This window comes from Dermacentor silvarum, chromosome 3, assembly GCF_013339745.2.
Source record: "Dermacentor silvarum isolate Dsil-2018 chromosome 3, BIME_Dsil_1.4, whole genome shotgun sequence".
Classification (NCBI taxonomy): domain Eukaryota; kingdom Metazoa; phylum Arthropoda; class Arachnida; order Ixodida; family Ixodidae; genus Dermacentor; species Dermacentor silvarum.
In genome coordinates, this window is record NC_051156.1 from 121,203,621 (window position 1) to 121,220,849 (window position 17,229).

Sequence of the window (17,229 nt, forward strand, 5' to 3'; positions counted from 1 at the left end):
CAATCATTTAGAAAATATTTATTAACACAAACTACCTTGATACGAACAATAAACAGAAAACGGGAGGTATTTTCAGCGTTGTTTCTCTGTTGTTACTGTCAATAATAAACACAAACGGTGTCACTCTCATAAATATTTTTTGTTAGATTGCGCATAACAGCTGTAACAACCTGTATTGCCTTGTTGGCTGTGTCGTCTCTTGCGAACACAGTAATAGACCAACCGACCGATCGATGGAAGCGAAGACGTTGTCGGCTAGGCAAGAAAATTTACGTTCGCTTTTAACAAAGTAGTGCAGTAACCATAATAGATGATTTCCAGAGCCAGCCGTGGTTTGTCGCTATAGGTTTCTGTAACCATGAGCGGTCACACGCACGGCACGCAGCTCGAATCAGTCTTGAGATAGGTGGTTTATGTATCAGCAGCCATAAAATGTCATTGTGTAGAACGTTGACGAGAGGCGTGTCATCACCATAGTCGGCTCTCATCCTATTCTTCAGTGCACGATGGCGCAACGTCGCTTCCGTATTTATTTCATTTGTTGCAGTCCATGCTGCCTTATGCAGCTTGTTTTGCATCATACAGCTGATGTTACACTTCAGCACAGCGTTGTTTCCCTTCGGCAATTGATGCAATTATCACTTTGATGCAATTATATTTTTTTCACTTTATCAACTTTCTGGTTTGTCCCTTTGTATCTAACGTCGTTCACGCGGACAGAGATAACCGGGTATGTGCCAACTGAGTGTAGCCACTGGATGGGGGCCGTTCTTTTATGACCATCTCGCACGCCAACTTGGGCATGTCCCGCTTTTCAGCGATCTTTTTCCACGCCAACCCTGGTCACTGTGTATCTGGCGCTCTTCAAGGAAGCTCTTTCCCGACGAATTCGGTCGCTTGGTATGTGCCACTCTTGAGAGACACAAAAACATCATTTAGCGTTTTTACGGTACTGTGCAAAATCAAACCCGGGTCATGTATGTTAAACAACGTTGCCCTAATATGATTCAGGCACGCGCAAAGCGCGGACTTCGCGGCGCCTCCACGAGGTGGCGCGTTGTGTCCAGGGGAAAGCGTGAGAATGAGCCCGGCTGTGGGACACGCTTAATACATCACGCGTTTCTGCGGTGTCATTATGTTGCGACGCTAAATCGTTTCAATGCTATTCGCATTATCGTCGACAGCTATGCTGACGTGGCTTCTGCCGGAATGTGTGTTGCTCCAAAGGCAACTGAGGCGGAATTTTCTTTGTTGTCATGCTCAGGAAGGCAAGTGAGCGAGTAATGAACGCGATGGGCAGCTGTGGAAACATCAATTCAGCTGAGCGGGCGCCGGCGTTCGCGCAGCAGCTGGCGCGCGACGCATTCGCGCTGCATCCGGAGCAGCCACGCGGGCATTCTAAGCCGACGACGTAACGCGCGCGCCAGCCAATTGTGGCGTGACCACAGACAGCTGTGAAAATTCTGTTGCCGCCATGGACGAAAGAAAAGTCCGCCATATGCAGATCACGGCGTTGCGAACTCTATTATCGCCGGCGCCTAGCAAGACCGAGTGACGCGACGCCTGCATCGACACGGGTAGAAGCACTAGGACGTCTGTCAGATCGAATGGGAGGCTTGCGTATGGGTTTACTTGACGACCGAACGACCTAGAAATACCCGTGAAATATACTAAAAGCTATCGTCTTAAAACGTTATGGTCATATCTGATATTGCTCTAGGCAGCCCCATGTGCACAGGAACTTTATCGGCGGGGACTGCAGCGTCGCTAAACACGCAATTAAACTGTCATGCGCAGTTAATGCGGCAGTGACAGTAGTAGGTAGAGTTAAATGGGTTCCAACTGCCGATTTGAAAAAAACCACGCCTTCGGCTACACCATTTCACTCAAACTTGACCGTGAAAAGTAACATTTGTCTCAAAGAAATTAAGGAATAAATTATAGCGACAGTAGTGGCTGTAAAGCTCATCGACGCTGAGGCCTGGAGGTGTTCCATTTGAGCCTGTTTCATGGTCACGTTAGCAGCGGCGTCCTCATTATATACAGCAAAACTGAATCATTTCATCAACTAATCGTGCAGGGAAAATGCATGTGACATTATTTCAATGGCAATCGGCAAGTTAAAGTACGTAGTGGAAGCCTCTTGTTTATACATTGGAGCGATGGTCTGAAGTTGACAAACGTCCCGACTGTGATCTGTAACGAGCACAAATTTTTCAGCGACTAGAAACCTTTCTCTGCTAGAAATGCCTGCGTGTTTCCCTTCGACACTCTTGCTACGATGAGATGGATGACAATTTTCGTCTTGAAACACTTTTTTACCCTTGGGGATTGCTTTAGAAGTGAGGTCTCATATTCGGCGTAGAATGTACTAATAAAATATACGTTGTAAAATCTATTGTTATTGTTGCCATTTCACACAATCAGTGCAACTCTAGTTAGCTAAAGTGTTTCTTCCGCCAGTACAGTCACTTTCGAAATTCTATTTAATCATAAATGTCTTGCGTCGAATTCCATGTTTTAAAACGTACACTATATCTAAATGTGCCTGAACGTTTTACGGTATCTCGCCCTTCTTTTGATATTGTCACGTAGTAGTGACGGTAAATAAAACAGTCGCAAAACTGTGTATGACGAAACTGGTTGTTTATTGGGCGAACCTGTGCCCACAAAAGCAAGCTACACTCAAAGCACAACGATAGCGGCGAACACAGTCGGCGATCGTCGAAAATCTGATCAGCGGCAAAACGCGTCGGCTTTTATACCTGAGTCATCGAAGGTTCCAGAATAATCCCTGGTACGCGCGTGTCTTCCAGAAAGTTCTAGACAATTCGCGTCGCTCATACAATCAGATAACATAAGCGTCGGTGAAAACAGGCAACGGAAAGAAGCATCGATAACGTTCTAGAAACTTCCGATACAGGTGCGTCCTGCGCCGAGCGATAACGTTTAACATTTGTTAGCCGGTGGAAAGCGGCCATCGGCGAAAGATAAACATGTATACGTGTCAATATTGTAATATTCAATCAGTATTGAAACAACTTAAGCATAACTGCATTCGTAGGGAGCGCAGGAACTTGAGAAAAACAACATGCGTACGGGATTTTTATGTCCAGCGCCAAAGCTCCCTGAACTATTTATTGAAGTACCGCTGCCCAGGAAATCAACAAGCTGTTACAATGGAGAAATAGTTATACTTCAAAGCATCGCTGACTACAAGGTTATAAGCATGTAACACTATAGTAACCTGATTTTATGAGGCATTATTGAGCTAGAGGCCTCCATACTGCATAACGCAAGTGGCGCGTTCATAAGTTAGAGACTAGAGACAGGATATAGTGATGCGCGGCACACTGGCGAATTCAGGGCGTTGCAATACATACAGGGAGTCCCAACTATCATGCACCAAGATATAAAAAATATGCAAATGTCACGTAGGTGAATAGAACCAAGATAGTGTTGCCTGCCGTCGCTTGGAGATACTTAAATTATTTTTAGAATTCCGCCTAATTGCGTAATTAGGCGGAATGCAAAAAATAATCTCAATATCTGCAATCTATGGCAAACAACATTGGCTTGGTTCTGTCCAGCTATGTGGCATTTGGATATTTTTTTATCTTGGTGCATGATAGTTGGAACACCCTGTTTATTGCCAATCTGAAACTTAATCCGCATAGTCACTTGACGCAGTTGCTGCCGATACGACCCTCCACTCCCTCGTCCTTCCCCTCAACACGCAATAGTCCTCTTCAAAAGCCACTTTATCAGATCTCAAGGGGAGCGTCCTTGTTGTGTCCCTATGCTCCAGAAATCAAACGAAGCACTGTGTAACATAGTGCCTATATGTACCCTTTCATTGTTTCGCCTACTTGCCTAAAATGTAATTGTTAGCGCTGCTTCGATAGCACACCCGGGCTGGTCAATATGTCCATCTAACTTTTTTTTAAATCCAAGTGAGATATCACCTGTTATATCTTGTGCGCAGCTATATATCACAGTTATCGGCTCCTGAAGTTAGTGAAACTTGGAAACGTGTCATCAAGCTCAACCCGCTAAAACCTTCAAGGTTGTCTCCAGCACTCTGAAGGATGAATGAAAAACTTTAATGTGGTCCTTTAGGGCGCGCGTTAGCGCGCAGCGGGCCGCTCCCACGTCGGGACAGAAAGACCGAGCCTCTCCGCCGCGTCGCGGGCCCGTTGGAGAGCCCATATGTGTGTTTCGAGGTTGGGGCTGCGCAGAACCGCATCCCAGCATGAAGAAGTGTTGCTTTCATCGTCGCGTAATGCGGGACACCGCCATAACATGTTATAAAAGTTCGCTAAGTGCATTTGTTGTCTGAATTTAGGGGTAAATCCTGTGAAGAAGCAGGGGGTTTGGGTATGCGCCAGTCTGTAGAAGCCTTAGTGCTAAAGCCTGAGATCTATTAAGTTTACTATGTGGGAGAGGGTAGATCCTCCGAGCCAAGTAAAAGTGCTTAGTAAGTTCGTTGTACGAGGAAGGAGAGTCTCGATTGTCTGTACCCGCAACGTCACGCTGCCCGGTAGCTACGCGGTCGATGATCCCTCGCGCAGCATTGTATGCCGAGTCATTGAGGTTCGGCGGGGCACACTCGACGTGTACCATGTGTACTGGAAACGCGATCACTGTGTGTGGCTTGATCACCTTGCTTCCTAGTATCCCTAGGGCCAGCTCGGATATGGTTTCTTTGGCAAATGCTCGAACGGCTGATCTCGAGTTACTGTGGATTGCTGTCCTCTTGTCGTCCAATAAGACCATCGCTATTGAAGCCTGCTCTGTGATCTCAGAGGACGTCGTCTGAGTCGAGATTGAGTCCGTGACTGGACTTACATGGTCTACGCTAACCGCAGCGAAGGCCTGTCCGTCGGCGTAGCGCGCTGCGTCTGCGAAACTGTTCTCCGCAGCCAGTTCACGAGCCTTTTCCAGGAGGGCCTTCGCGCGCCCCCGGCGTCTTCCCACGTTGTGTTCCGGATGGAAGTTTCGTGGGATCGGGGCTGACAGGTGATGCGGTCCCGCTGCTCTCGTGGGATGCTGCAGAACTTTGTCTTGACTATTGTGAGGGGAACGCCCAACTCTTGTAGGATGTGTCCTTCAGCTTGTGTGGTAGATAGCCTGGCGAACTGGGCCACCTCCTGCGCTTCTGCGATTTCCTCTAGCGTTTTATGCATGCCGAGTTGAAGTAAGCGTTCCGTGTGTGTGTATACGGGGAGGCCGAGGGCCCTGAATGAGTTAGCTTGTCTGGCCATCGTGCTGCTATTGAGTTGCTGTGCTAACCTTAATTCGGACGGCCGATCACCCTCGCGCTGTGACTAGTCGATGCAGTTTCTAGGGGTGTAGGTGGCTTTAGGCCCCAGGACAGGTGCTACCATGTTTTCTAAGAAGGATTCAATTTCGGTTAATTCCGCTGATTAGTGCGCTCCTCCGACGGCAGCGAAGTGCCGCACGAAAGGAATAATTTTAGCTTAGCGATCCCTGGCTCGGTTGAGCTGAGTGCTTTGCTGTACCACCTGTCGAACAAGGTTGGACTGAGCCTTAGCTCGCGGCCAAGCGCTCGCTTCCGGTTCCCGATCGCGCTCATTCACTCCAAATCGTCACCAAACAGCCTCGTTGCTGAAACTTCTCGCAGTACACAGAGGTGCTCTTGAGTGGTCGAACACCTCCCGAGGCTTTTTCGCCTGCAGGCGAGCCAGCGCCGCGTTCGAATACGACGCCCACGACATACCGCTGTTCATACGGGTGGTCGCCATGTTTGTTTGACAAAAAAAATTCAGAGCCCTTCCCCTGTCGAGAAAATGGAGGTAAGCGAAGCTGCGGCAAGACGACACTGTCGCAGGCGTTCCACTTCGTTTGCCCTAAACTCAGGGTCGGCGGATCTTCGCTGCCGTTTGGCCTCAACATCGCGTTCCCGCAACTCGGAGTCCGTGGATCTTCGCTGACATTTCGCCTGGGCTTCGGAAGCCCTCACGCTAGAATCGGACGACAAGCTTCCCTTACCTCCATTTTCTCGACACAGGAGGTGCTAGTGATTTTGTTTCTTTTGGGTGCCACGTATGACAAGGGTATTTCAAGGACGCGTTGCAGGTCCCCGAGCCCACAGGGGTATGTGCCATTGAGCTTGACCCTTTCTGTACTATCGCCAGGATTGGCCCACTTTTCAGCGCGGCAAAAGCAGAGGAAGTTGTGAGTACAGCAGCTTCCACTGCTTCTTCTGGGGTACAGGGTGGCTCTATGAAGTGGGTGATGGGATGGGCTGCTGCATGATAAGCCACAGCTACAGGACAGTCTCGACCACACACGGCGTCTCTAAAGTGCCATATTCGTTATGGAGAGCTTTGGCTCGCGCGTGTTCTCGGTGGACCTTCTTAGGGAGGGCTATGATGATAAGCGCGGCGCGCAAGGCGCGATGGAGAGAGATTAAACCTACCGCATGTGCGGGTATGCGAAATCCGAGAGAGTCCATTATATGCCATCCGGTTTTTTTGCCAGCCAGGCGAAAGTACTGTGCTTGTCGATGTTCGTCTATAATTTCTTGTATAGTGTTGTGCATTCCTAATTTGAAGAGCCTGTCATGCTAGTGTTCTTTGGTAGGTTGAGCGCTGCTTTGGTAGCCATGCGGATTACCGCGTTGATTTTGTCGTTGTCCGCACTGGAGAGGTTCAGGTAAGGAGAGGCGTAAATAATGTGGCTGAGCACAAATGCATGCAGCGCCTTGGGATAGTATGCTTCGTTTAAATCGGCTCGTGAGCTTGAAATCATTCTAAGATGGATGACTGGAGTAAGAGGAGTGTTTTAGTGCTTTGAGAGTAAGGCTGTTTTTTTCCCCGTGTATTGTAATTACAGGCCTAGAATGCGCAGGGTGGGTGTTTGGGCTATGGAAGTGCATGCTGATAAATCATGATGGCGATTATAGGGAGACGCTGCGGCTGGAGTATCAGGAGTGCTAACTTTGTGGGGGAGCATCCAAGGCCAATGCTTGCCGCATGGGTAGCTATAACTGTGGCTGCTTATTGCAGTGTCGATTCTATGTCGCCATCCAAGCCGTATGTGGTCCAAACCGTTACATCATCCCCGTAAATTGTGTGCCCAAAGAGTGGGATGCGGCTGAGAGCCTTTGCTAGGGGAATGAGGGTAATATTGAAGAGGAATAGGGAAACTGCAGAAAGATGGACAGTTGGGCGAGTTGGTAGGGTAACATATTCTTGGTTTACGCGCGAAAGAATACGGACGGTTTTTGGAATCATTTATATATATTGTTATTTCCAATAAATATTTAGTTGTGAGTTAGCGCTTGTTCTGTATCCGTCTCCCTCCGTCCATGTTCTTTCGCGCTTAAATCAAAAATGTTGATAACACCGCCCCTTGCGGGGTGCCAATGCTACCACGGGTGAAGGAGGGATCTGTATATGCAGGGAGGCGGTTCGTCCTCTCAGGAAAGTCCCAATATAGCCATAGGTCTTAGGTCCTAACTGCAGCTCTTAGATGCTCTGCTGGATGACACTGTGCTTAACCTTGTCAAATGCTTTGGTGAGGTCTACTGCCAGGATTGCTCTGGTTTGGTGTAACATATCAATGAAGAAGGCGTGTAAAATCTGCAGCAGGGCGCCCAGTGCCGAGAGATGGGGTTGAAATCCTACCATTCTATGAGGATATAGCCTATGGGATTTCATGTGTTACGTGAGATGGGTAAGAATGACATGCTCAAACAGTTTGACCAGACACGAAGTCAGAGAGATGGGAAGAGATTTTGGGCATAATGAGCTTATTAGGATTGGGTGTGAGAATTATTTTTCCATGCTTCCATTCAGCAGGTTTCCCGTTTCCCAGCACTCATTGAAGTACTCGGTGAGCAGCAAACAGAACGATCATCTAGGTTTCTGAGCATGTCGTTTGTGGTTTGGTCATTTCCAGGAGTTGACTTTCAGAGCGTAATCAGGGCTGATCTTACTTCAACCTCCATAATGGGGCCGCCGAAGGAGGGTTCATCGGGACCTATGTAGTCGGCATATCATATTGATTGGCCCACAATGGTATAAGTTGATTGAAGTTGACCTAAGAGTGTTTGCTGATTATATCGATTTTGATGGGTAAGCCTTTTGAGTGTAAGTCGGGTTTGCTTTTTACTTTGAGCGGGGTCTATCATATGTCGAAAAATATACCAGTCTCTGGAAGTGGAAAGATTACCTCGTAGTCCGTCACATATTTGGTGCCAATTAGACTTACTAAGGGTGGCACTGTGCTCTTCTATTTGTTTTTGAAGATACGCCAGTTTGTGTTTAGGTTTTCGATTATGTTTCGGGGTATTCCAGCACCTGAGAATGCTGTTTTGTGTTTTGTGTGGGTGCGCTTACCTACTATCTGCAATGGAGGTTTCAGGGGTGGCATCGAAACTTTCCGTAATAGCTTGGACGTCATGTTTGAGCTTTGTCATCCATGTGTGGACGCTAAAAGGGGACTCTATTGTTTTAGCCTTTCTGTCCTTAGGAAGATTATCCCGGCTAGTCATCCGGACACAGTAGGTTTTAGCTTTTTTGGCAAAGTCAAGCTCTATAATTATGATATAATGATCATTGCCCAGGGCCACAATGGAGTTCCACGTGACTGGTGTGGGAAGGTTGCGGCCAAAGGTAAGATCTGGCCTAGTGCCGGTGGTGACACTGTTGCTGATTCTCGTAGGTGTGCTGAAATCAATATATATAGATAGGCCCTGCATCTGAACGGAGTTGTATGATTCCGCTCCTCTCTTGTTGGTGCGCGTGTACCCCCAGTCTACTTGTGTGCAGTTAATGCTCCCTAAGATAATGAGAGGGACCTTCTTTACTACGGTGGAGGCGGCTTAATGAGAGTGATTAATTCGGAGACCGGTTGCCTCGGAAGGACGTAACAGTTAAAGATGAAGAGGGGATGAGATTTCGTGAGTGGATGGGAATAATTCTAAATGTGTAAGCTACCGGATGAAATTATTACATGACAAGTGTATGATACAAAATTATGAACGTAAGTGGTAACCCTGGGGTTTGGAGTGATGTGAGAGGGTACCAGAGCGTATCCTGACAGCGATACATTTGTGCCGGCATCATGGAGTGCTTCTGTATCAGGGTATGGAGAAAGCAGAGAGTAGCTGCTGCAGCGGGCCTAGTTTGCGGCGAAACCGCCTGCAGTTCCATTGTAGAATGTGCAATGGGAGATTATTGCCCGTCAGCAAGGCCATGTTGGAGGGTGGGGGGGAGAAGGATGGAGTTGCCTGGGGAATGTGAAGGCACTTGGAATTTGTTGAAGAATGGCGATGTTTACCTGAATGCCTTTCACTGTTCGACCTCAGGAGCCATACATTGAGATTATTTGCGTGGGAGACAGGTGGCGCCCCAACTGCGCGGCTCGATTGTGGTTGCTGCTTGTTTTGCGGCTGCCACGATAAATGGGTCTCGCACCCAGGGTTGACCGATTTGGCGACCTTGCCCCAAATTGGCTACGTGTTGAGGCTGTTAACGGGAAAAGATTTGCCTTGATTACTTTTGAAATTGCTTGGTTATTGTAAAATTGGAGAGAGATATGTGTAGCTGATATTATGCAACAACCTTACCAAATATTTAGGCCACCGTACGACCGCAGCACTTCAAATCTTTTCAAGCTGGTCAATCACCAGCGTCAATCCAACACGGGTGTTTTCATTTCATCCAAATGATTTCGCAGTTCTGACGTCACAGCGTGTGCCATTTTCACATTGATGCTCCGCGTCAAGCTCCGCGTCGTCCCGTGTTCTTCCTCGTCCTTGTGTCGTTTTAGCGCTATGAATCCCAGTTAATATTACAATGACCTACCAACACGCCCAAACTTCTTCCCTGTTACTGCCCTAAGTTGCGTCGCAGATTGTTGTAGCAAACTGGTAGCACATCAACATAAACAGAATGTCTGGTGATCTCCTAGTCTCGATACTAAGGATAAAGCTAGGACTGCGACTGAATAACTCGACCAGCAAAGGACATAGAGACCTTGATATCCATCCATCAGAAATTATTGCCAAAATTATCACCAACATTTAAACTTGAACTGCAGTTGTGATTCTGATGGTGTGATAATTTTGTATTGTGTGGTTAGTATTCTAGTGATATATCATGCTAAGCAAAGCGCTATTACCTTTAGTCATTTATACACGTTCCGTAACGTTTTTTTATGTAGCTATATTTACTAAAAGCGGCTTTAAGCTTTTGCTGTCAGAATTCCTTCACAGTCACACAATAAAAGCAAATGCAACCTTTTTTTGCAATAATGCGGCTACTTTATTTGTTTATTTATTTATCTATTTATTTACAATACCTTACAGGGCCCAGAGGCCATTTAGTAAGGGGGACGAACAAGGATACTATATGAAATCAAATTATACGGGTCAAAAATGGAAAGGAAAAGCATTGCACAGGGCTAGTACTAAAAAGCAGCCACAAACATAAGAGCGAAGTACACAAAATCATTTAAGTAGAAAAATACAGCACAAATGTCTGACACATGACTAAAGAAAAAAAATAAAGCAGGGGTTTACAAAAACACAATAGCCAGAAAGCCCGATATTTTATACAAGAGAAGGTTTAATGTCACGATGTCATTTGAAGGTATTCGCGCAGATAATCATGGAATGAATATTGGTTGCATATCGATGCAATATTATCGCGAAGACCATTCCAAAGAATGTCGATACGTGGAAGGGCTGATTAATTGAAGGCTTCTGTTCTTCCATGTATCCGCTTAATGCTGTACTGATTATGTCATCATCTTCATTATCAGCCTATATTTATGTCCACTCCAGGACGAAGGCCTGGAGTGGACATAAATAACCAATTACCCCTGTCTTGCGCTAGCGTACTCCAACTTGCGCCTGCGAATTTCCTAACTTCATCATCCCACCTGGTTTTCTGTCGTCCTCGACTGCGCTTCCCTTCTCTTGGTATCCATTCTGTAACCCTAATGGTACACCGGTTATCCATCCTACGCATTGCAAAGCCTGCCCAGCTCCATTTCTTCCGCTTAATGTCAACTAGAATATCGTCTGTCCCCGTTTGTTCTCTGATCCACACCGCTCTCTTCCTGTCTCTTAAGGTTAGTCCTAAGGCTTTTCGTTCCATCGCTCTTTGTGCGGTCCTTAACTTGTTCTTGAGCTTCTTTGTTAACCTCCAAGTTTCTGCCCCATATGTTAGCACCGGTAGAATGCAATGATTGTACACTTTTCTTTTCAACGACAGTGGTAAGCTCCCAGTCAGGATTTGGCAATGCCTGCCGTATGCACTCCAACCCAATTTTATTCTTCTGTAAATTTCTTTCTCATGATCAGGGTCCCCTGTGAGTAATTGACCTAGATAAACGTACTGATTATGTAAACGGCACGAAATGGGGGACGGCGCTTCGAGAGGTAACGCAGATTACCTGGTGCAGGGGCGATACTTATGAAATAAGCATAAAAGAGCGATTGAACGACGGATATATAATGGTTCAAGCGAGATACATCGAGTTTGATCTGTGTTACGCTCGAAAGGGGACTGTAGTTACGTGTAATGAAGCGAGCGGATCTATTTTGTTTGAATTCTAGCAATATTATTAAGTAGTTTGGATATGGGGACCATATTGATTCTGCATATTCTAGCTGCGGCCGCACAAGTGTTAGATGGGCCAGTTTTCAAACATTTTTAGGGGAATTCTGCAGGTTCCGGCGCAGATACCCTAGTGTCCTTGAAGCTTTCGCACAAACAGTGTTGGCATGCGTGGCCCATGAAAGATTATGCGTGAGATCAATACCTAAATACTTGTATGGTGATGCCTGAGACAATACCGTGCTATCTGTGAGATACGAGAAGTTAGAATTGGTACGCTTGCGGCTGAAAGAGATAGCCTTGTAGTTATTCCAGTAAAGTGTCATTTGCCATTTATTACACCTACTGTAAATTAGGTTAAAGTCACTTTGGGGGGGGGGGGGGGGCGAGATCATCATTTATGGAAATAATGGAGCGGTAAATAGTGCAATCATGAGTGAAGAGTCGAAGACGAGAAGATATGTTAGTGGGCAGGTTAGTGTGTATGAGAAACAATAAAATTGCCGCGTATCTGCGTGCTTCGCTGCAAATGTCGTCGAAAGACGATAGTCTTCTGCCGGCCGTACTACATGAGTGCTGGTCTGATCCGCGGCCACCCGTGATGCTGTTCTCGTACCATTTCCGTCCTGGCATGATAAATGCAATGGAGGTTTGTTTGAACAGATTTCATTTTACCGCATTATTTCATCAAGCGGCCATTTATGTTTTGCCCTGCCTCAGACAGCTCTTCCTTTATGTTGAATCGGCCGCATCTGGCTGGCATTGATAAAATTGAGGAGGCGCTGCGTGGGACATGGACGCCATCTGGCAATACTTCGGGAAACATGAGCTTGTGCAGAGGGTTTCCTTCCTCCATGGCAGAGGGCGCCCGTCGGCGCGCAGTCAGGGAACGTCGTTCGTCGGCGCGCATAGCATGGCATTTTCAGCGCAGCTTAAGAAACTAGGGTCTTTAGAGTTACGCATCTATGTATTTTCTATTAAAGGAACACACCTCCTAATACTTACCTAGTGATGTTGCGCCTCAGATATGCGTAATATTTACTTTGTGATCGATAACGTTCACAAGTATGAACAGCCGTACCAGTTTAAGTAGTGTGGGCGGTAAGCAAGTGGTCCAACTTTGGCCGGGTGGCTGAATCGGGTGACAGACAGACAAACAGACAGACAGACAGACAGACAGACTAAATTTTCAGCGTTTAAGTTCCCTAAGAAAGACTATCGTCTTTAATAAAGGGCCAAGAACGATGTCTTGAGATACACCTGAAGTTACGTCACAGAGTGATGAAGTAAAATTGCTAACTGTTGTAAAGTGTTGGCGGAAAGAAAGAAAGTTACGAATCCATTTGTTGGCTGCATTTCTTTTTGAGGTCAAAGTTGTCTACTTTTCTGGCTACTTTTAATGATTTTTTCTGGCTATTTTTCACATTTTGGACCTGCCAAGCCTTCTCGCACCCATTCGAGCAGTTGGTGCCACTTTTCGTTTATCTTGTCGTTCGCGACAGCATCGCTCGCAGCGCACGGCGTGTCTCGTCTGACCATACTGATTGTGACCTTGTCCTACCGTATATCACATTTCCATATAACTATTCGCGTCACGACACTGCCGGCTATTCTCCGTTCTTTCTGTTGTTTGGCCGAGAACCCACATTGCCACTGGACACATCCCTTCCATCTGCCGCAGCAGAGACCTGCGAATATGCACTCGACGCCATCACCAGGGCAGCCCAAGCTCGCGAAATTGCCCGCGCTCGCCTCCTGACCTCCAAAGAGAACCAACGACGTTTGTACGATCGACATCACAGAGACGTTCACTTTTCGCCTGGATCTCTGGTACTCCTGTGGTCACCGACTCGTCACGTTGGCCTGTCTGAAAAACTCCTGTCTCGGTACACAGGCCCATATCGAGTGCTGCGTGCCGTGCTCCAGTTACGTATGAAATCGCCGCAGTCAGTGCCAGTGCCTCATCTGCCCCGACTTCCACTGACGTTGTGGATGTCGCACGCCTAAAACCGTATTATCCTGCTGTTCCCACTGATATACAGACGCACCGGGACGGTGCTTCTGCGGCCGGGGATAATGATACATACCTATTGCGTGTTTCTTCTGGACGATGCGTGTTTCTTCAGGGGAAAATTTTCCAAGTGGCCGCGCGTTTTTTATTTATGTTGTGCGTGAAAGCACTGGTTGTTTTTTCTTAGAGGGAATATTTTGGAGGGTTAAGACATTCAGTTCATATTTGGGAGGCAGTAAATAATATTGATACATGCATATTGCGTGTTTCCTCTGGACGATGCGCGCGGGTGCCCAGACGAAGAAGACGAACTGCGCTTTGCTCTCCAGCTGTCGGCTGAACTGGCCAGCGCTGCAGCTATACTGTGTAAATATATTTTGTAAATAGTCTCCAGTACCTAATCCTTCGTTCGCGTAACAATATTAACGAGTTTTTAAAAACTAACTTTTAGTGCCTATATATCTTTCATCACGCGTAACATTCAAGTAATGTCGGTAAACTAGCGTACATTCTAGGAATATATTCAATAAATCGCTCAAAGAAATATTGACAAAAAAAACCTCGTGATATAATCCCTTCACTCATGGCGTACACAGTTGTGTACGCGACCATTTTTTTATTTCTTTGCGGTAGTGGAGCAAGGCATACAGCAAGAACGTTAAGCTTAGGGTAAATTGAAAATTCTGCTTACCTAAAGTACCTCGATCCATTTTACTTCTGAATGAAATATATTGCTACAGACATCCGCTTTGGCAAAGGCACCAACCTGTTTGACAGCATGTTGGACGTGGGGTGTTTCGTTAGCACTTGCGATACATTGTGTTATCCTTCTGGTAGTCGTAGCTTGCAGACAATTGTTGCCGTCTGCATATATTCCGAGCGGCTAATTAAATTATAATTATGAAGAAACGTCGCGTGACTGACTATACAATAATTCCATATTTTATTACCCTTTAATTACGACTCACTATAATATGCACAAAAAGCCATTCTACCACCTTGTCAGGCTTTCAATAAGTCCTCAGCACCTTGGCATATAACTACGTAAATTTTAGAAATTTATCGACACTCGATCATAATTCGTTACTGAAGGAGCTGACTAGGCTAGTTTTGCTGTTTACGTGTCAGTTTTCTTACTGAGGAAAGCTGCGGTGAAGTAGGTTCTTTTTTGTAGAATCACAATCAAATTTTCAGCGATCAGGACTCAATTCAAGTTCTACTCCGACGCTTCAGGGAATTGGGGACTCCTCATTTTAAGAAAGAAATAATATATGTGACAGAATTTCCTTTATGTACGTGTTATCTGGTGACCATCTGCTAATATAGACGAAATGGTGCGGCAAGTGAGGTTGTATTCACAAAGTTTTACTTTCGTAAGAGCTGTTTGCCATTGGCCAGGCACCTTTTCTTGTGTTATTGCCAAGATCAGTGTTGCCTAGAGTTCGCTCTTACGAACAATTCTAGCGTAAGAAATTTTTATATGTACAGGTTAATGATTTTATTTACAACTTCAGACGGTGATGAAAGTGCTGCGTGCGACGTCTGTGATAGCGAAGAGAACATTGAACATTTACTCTGCCACTGGCCGTCGATTTCATTCGCAAAGACGAACACTGTCTATCAGAATGTGTCGATTGAACGATTGGCCGTTGTCTATGCAGGTGCTACTCGAAGACTGGCTTTATCGCTCGGCGCCCCATGAGGCGGTGGAGGAATTTTTGTGTTTCTCGAGGGCGACTGACCTGTGTGAGCGCCTTTGTTTTTGTGGAGCTTCCCGCACGCACGCGCCACCTCACCGCGTCTTTCGCCCCCTCCCCATCTCTCTGTACATAATCTTTCTATTCCCTCTTTCTCGTCCCCCAGTGAAGAGTACCCAACCAGACACATCTCTGGTTAGCATCCTTGCCTTCTTCCTTTCTTCCTCCTCTTGCTCAGAAGTCCAGCTGACATGTGTCCGCATTTTTGTCGTGTAATTACGTAGTTGGATTGCAAAATAATTGTAATCAAACTTTTCCCGATAACTTATAAAGAAACGCGTTTTTACGTCACCTCGAGCTCACTTTATAGCCGCAGGAATAACACTATCAGTTATCGCCTTACGAGCAGCTACCTTATTTTTACCTAGCAGTGTAGCACTGTCACAACCAGGCTGTGAGCTCTGTCACTTGATTTCATGGCAAGGTACGGTAATAGTATGTATGGCAGCGATAGTTGTTCTCGTCTCAACGAGAGCGTTTGGCGCCGGAGTGAGTCTGGCCACCATCGCCCTTGGCAAAACATTGTGCCTTGTACCCTCATGCTTCATGATGCATGCGTCATGGCTACGTGGCATGATGTAGTTCAGCTAAGTTTAGGTGTAATCACCTTTCATTTCTAGAGTGTTCCGTAACCTCGGGCAGGATGCTATGGTCCACAATGGGTAGCAGGTGAGGGCGAACAGCCACATGCCTAGAACTCCATTGATTACAAGTTATGTGCAACGTAATTTATCATCTGCACGTGAAAGCGAAATGCCTATTAGACTCATTGGCCACATTTTCCCTATTAACCTATGAACTTTAGCCCTTCCTATAAGTTACAAAATCATTTCTATATCAGTTGTCAAGGCTCATCAATCTGCAAAGAAGTTTGCGACTACCACGAGTCTTTAGAAAAACGCAATCAGGGGGCACTGCCTGTATGCGTGGCTGTTCCAGCCAGTTTAATTAACAAAATGCCCCCTTATGTTTAATACAGCATAAATAGAAATCGAACATGGAAGCATTTCGGCGCACAGTTTGGGAACAGATGTTTGAAAAGTTGTCCGCGCCCCAAAATTCCGTTTAAGTTTATATGACTTTTAATTCACCGGCTGCAATTCGTAAACTTTAATACTTCGTAATTTGACTACAAAATTCTGCCTTATTATCCACTTATGCGTCTCGACTTCTTGGCGAAGTAATGGCTGCCGCTTCGAGAAGTCTAGCTCCTCAAACACAACCCCACTATCTGCTGCAGCCATTTTTTAATTTCTCTTAAGATAAAGAAGAAGTAATCTGTTGTGGAAACAGCGTGCGTATTCACAAAACACGTTGGAGTGGTTGATAAAAACGATGGCATCCAATGATAACACCAACCATTCATTTACTGAAGGCGATGCGCGATTATAGTGAGAGAGAGAGAGAGAACATGACTTCATGGTTACAGATCAACATACACGCTGAGAACTCTCGATGGAACATACGTAACTTGCTACTACAAGGCGCACCTGAGCTCGTGATTATACATAACCTACGGCTGGGCACGGGCGACCTGTCTTCTTCGGGGCTTAGGGCTGGGCTTGATAGTTGTCTGAAGGGGGATGCGGAGACCATCTCCAATGAGCCGAAGGCGAAGAACTAGCTGGCCTTTCGCACCATGTCTGATGTGTACGTATACTTCAACTAATGCTGTGAGAAATTTTGCGAGCCTCATTCACAGTCTTTATATTATTTATTCGTAATTTTGGCTTTATTGAGCCTTTAACATGCATTTGGTGACAAGGCAGTGAGCAGTGTCAGTAATAGTGATTAAGAAGCATGAAATACGAAACAGCATGTACTATACATAAGACATGATTGTTATTAGAAAGAATACTCTATCTCA